General features: G+C 58.8%; 1 long non-coding RNA gene across 1 annotated transcript; it reads right to left on the bottom strand.

The window, feature by feature from the left end:
* Positions 1 to 933: 933 nt before the first annotated feature.
* LOC130600946 (uncharacterized) lies at positions 934 to 1,512 on the bottom strand. The gene is made up of 3 exons (XR_008972554.1): positions 1,468 to 1,512; positions 1,166 to 1,274; positions 934 to 999 (listed from the first exon to the last, which is right to left on the bottom strand). It is a non-coding gene; the product is annotated as an uncharacterized LOC130600946 (long non-coding RNA).
* Positions 1,513 to 4,327: the final 2,815 nt, after the last annotated feature.

Here is a 4,327-nt window from a genome sequence, read left to right as displayed (position 1 = left end):
GATCCCCATTGACCTCCCCATTGACAGCCATTGGGACCCATTGACCCCCCATTGGGACCCATTGATCTCCCCCATTGATCCCCATTGGGACCCATTGATCCCCCATTGGGACCCATTGATCCCCCCATTGATCCCCATTGAACCCCCCCCCATTGATCCCCATTGATTCCCCCATTGGGACCCATTGATCTCCCCATTGATCCCCATTGGGACCCATTGATCTCCCCATTGATGCCCATTGGGACCCATTGACCCCCCCATTGATTCCCCATTGACCTCCCCATTGACAGCCATTGGGACCTATTGATCCCCATTGGGACCCATTGACCCCCCATTGACCTCCCCATTGATAGCCATTGGGACCCATTGATCCCCATTGGGACCCATTGATCCCCATTGACCCCCCCATTGACAGCCATTGGGACCCATTGGGACCCATTGACCCCCATTGATCTCCCCATTGATCCCCATTGGGACCCATTGACCCCCCCATTGGGACCCATTGACCCCCCCTTGATCCCCATTGACCTCCCCATTGGGACCCATTGATCCCCATTGGGACCCATTGATTCCCCCATTGGGACCCAGTGATCCCCATTGACCTCCCCATTGACAGCCACTGATCCCCATTGATCCCCATTGACCTCCCCATTGACAGCCATTGGGACCCATTGATCCCCACTGACCTCCCCATTGACAGCCATTGGGACCCATTGAGCCCCATTGACCCCCCATTGGGACCCATTGATCGCCATTGGGACCCATTGAGCTCCATTGATACCAATTGACTCCCATTGATACCCATCGACACCAATTGATTCCCATCGACCTCCATTGATACCCATTGACATCCATTGATACCCATTGATCTCTATTGATAGGAATTGACTCCCATTGAGCTCCATTGATAGCAATTGACTCCCATTGAGCTCCATTGATTCCCATCGATCTCCATTGATACCAATTGACTCCCATTGACAACCACTGATTCCCATTGATCTCTATTGACATCAATAGACTCCCATTGACAACCATTGAGCTCCATTGATACCAATTGACTCCCATTGAGCTCCATTGATTCCCATTGACACTGACTCCCACTGACAACCATTGAGCTCCATTGGTTCCCATTGACCTCCATTGACACCAGTTGACTCCCATTGACACCAATTTACTCCCATTGACAACCATTGAGCTCCATTGATACCAATTGACTCCCATTGACAACCATTGAGCTCCATTGATAGCAATTGACTCCCATTGATAGCAATTGACTCCCATTGATACCCAATGACACCGACTCCCATTGACAACCATTGAGCTCCATTGATTCCCATTGACCTCCATTGATACCAACTGACTCCCATTGAGCTCTATTGATACCAATTGACTCCCATTGATACCAATTGACTCCCATTGAGCTCCATTGATACCAATTGACTCCCATTGATTCCCAATGACACCGACTCCCATTGACAACCATTGAGCTCCATTGATTCCCATTGACCTCCATTGATACCAACTGACTCCCATTGAGCTCCATTGATACCAACTGACTCCCATTGAGCTCCATTGATACCAACTGACTCCCATTGAGCTCCATTGAGACCAATTGACTCCCATTGATTCCCAATGACACCGACTCCCATTGACAACCATTGACCTCCATTGCTTCCCATTGAGCTCCATTGACTCCCCTTCACCCCCCCATTGTCCCCCCAATCCGGCGACCCCCATATCACATCCCCCCCCAATAAAGACTCTATAACACCCCCATGTGTGTTCCTATCCCCCCCCCCATCACTGCTCCATCCCAACCCCCCCAACGGCTCCCAGAGCTTGGGGGCCACCCCCCCATAGGCCCGGTAGCGATGGTTGAGGCGGGCCCGGCCGTGGAGCCCATAGCGGGTGCTGAGGGCTCCTTGGGGGGCTGGGGCCCCAAAGAGCACCCGGCGGGCCCGGGCCAGCACCAACGCCATGGCACAGAGGGCACAGGGCTCCCGGGTCAGGATCACGTCCCAGCCCTGGCACAGGTAACCCCCGGCCCCATAGAGCCCATTGGCCCCATAGAGCCCATTGTCCTCATTGAGCCCATTGTCCTCATTGAGCCCATTGCCCCCATTGAGACCATTGTCCTCATAGAGCCCATTGTCCTCATTGAGCCCATTGTCCTCATTGAGCCCATTGCCCCCATTGAGACCATTGTCCCCATAGAGCCCATTGGCCCCATCGAGACCATTGAGACCATTGTCCCCATTGACCTCATTGTCCTCATTGAGCCCATTGCCCCCATGACCCCCATTGAGCCCATTACCCCCATTGAGCCCATTGCCCCCATGACCCCCATTGAGCCCATTGCCCCCATTGAGCCCATTACCCCCATTACCCCCATTGCCTCCATTGCCCCCATTACCCCCATTGAGCCCATTTCCCCCATTACCCCCATTGCCCCCATTGAGCCCATTGCCCCCATTGAGCCCATTACCCCCATTGCCCCCATTGCCTCCATTGAGCCCATTGCCCCCATTGCCCCCATTACCCCCATTGCCCCCATTACCCCCATTGCGCCCATTGCCCCCATTGCCCCCCAAGCCTCGCCGGCGCCGCGCCACCTCCTCCAGGCACCTCATGGTTGCGTGCCCCAATGGGTGCCCCCCATTTCTCCCGTCTCCCGCCGCCGCCACCACGCGCCCGCTCTGGGGGTCCAGCACCGCCCCCCCGGCCGGCACCATCCCGGCCCTGGCCCCACTCATGGCGGCGGCCACGGCGGCCGCCATGGCCCCATGGACGGCGGGGAGCTCGCTGGGGTGCAACGGGGGGGGGTGACGGGAAGATGGGGGGTGGGGGGGTTCCCCCCGGCGCACCCAGGGCCAAAGGAGATCCCCCCCCATAGCCAGCACCGCCGCCGTCTCGGCGCCCGCTTGGGGGGCGCGGGAAGGGACCAGCACGCGGAAAGGGGGGCCCAGGCCATGGGGGGAGATGGAAGGGCCCAAGAGGATGTGCAGGGGGGGCAAGGGCGGCGAGGTGACGTCATCGGTGACGTCATCGGCGACGTTGGCGGCGGCGGCGCTGGGGCCTTTGCTGACAATGGAGGTGTCGCCGGCGGCGGCGGTGACGTCATCGGTGACGTCAGCGGGGCCCTTGGTGACGATGGACGTGTCGTGGGTGCCGTCGGTGACGTCATCGCTGGTGTGGGTGACGTCATCGGTGATGTCACCACTGTCCTTGGTGACGATGGACGTGTCGTGGGTGCCGTCGGTGACGTCATCGCTGGTGTGGGTGACGTCATCGGTGATGTCATCAGTGGCCTTGGAGACGATGGACGTGTCGTTGGTGCCGTCGGTGACGTCATCGCCGGTGTGGGTGACGTCATCGGTGATGTCATCAGTGGCCTTGGAGACGATGGACGTGTCGATGGTGATGTCAGTGACGTCATCGCCGGTGTGGGTGACGTCATCGGTGATGTCATCAGTGGCCTTGGAGACGATGGACGTGTCGATGGTGATGTCAGTGACGTCATCGCCGGTGTGGGTGACGTCATCGGTGATGTCACCGGTGGCCTTGGTGACGATTAAGGCGTCGTTGGGGACGGCGGTGACGTCACACACGATGTCCGTGACGTCATCGGTGATGATGTCACCGGTGCCCTTGGTGGCGATGGAGGCGTCATTGGTGACGTCACACGTGACGTCGGTGACGTCATCGGTGATGTCACTGGCGGCTCCGTCTCCTGTTGGGGCTGAAGAGACCAGGGATCAGCGGGACCCCCAGTGCCCCCCATCCCCCCCATTCTCCTCTATTAACCCCATTGAGTCCCATCCCCCCCATTCCCCCCCATAGCCCCCCATTGACCCCCATCCCCCCATTGACCCCCATCCCCCCCATTGACCCCCATCCCCCCCAGTGCCCCACATTCTCCTCTATTACCCCCCATTGAGTCCCATCACCCCCATCCCCCCTCATTCCCCCCATAGCCCCCCATTGACCCCCATCCCCCACCAGACCCCCATTACCCCCATCCCCCCATACCTCCCCATTGACCCCATCCCCCCATGACCCATCGACCTCCATTACCCCCCCATTGACCCCCATAGCTCTCCATTGACTCCCATCCCCCTCATTGACCCCCATCCCCCCCATTGACCCCCATAGTACCCCATTGACCCACATTCCCCCCATTGACCCCCATTGACGCCCATCCCCCCTATAGCCCCCCATTGACCCCCATCCTCCCCATTCCCCCCATAGCCCCCCATTCCCCATTACCCCCCATTGCCCCCCATTCCCCCCATTGACCCCCATCCCCCATTGCCCTCCATTGACCCCA

The sequence above is a fragment of the Pezoporus wallicus genome, unplaced genomic scaffold (genome assembly GCF_028554395.1).
Source record: "Pezoporus wallicus isolate ANWC-B61680 ecotype Strahan unplaced genomic scaffold, APGP_CSIRO_Pwel_v1 contig_10472, whole genome shotgun sequence".
Classification (NCBI taxonomy): domain Eukaryota; kingdom Metazoa; phylum Chordata; class Aves; order Psittaciformes; family Psittacidae; genus Pezoporus; species Pezoporus wallicus.
Note: the sequence above shows the minus strand (reverse complement) of the source record. Positions and strands in the feature narration are given on the sequence as shown.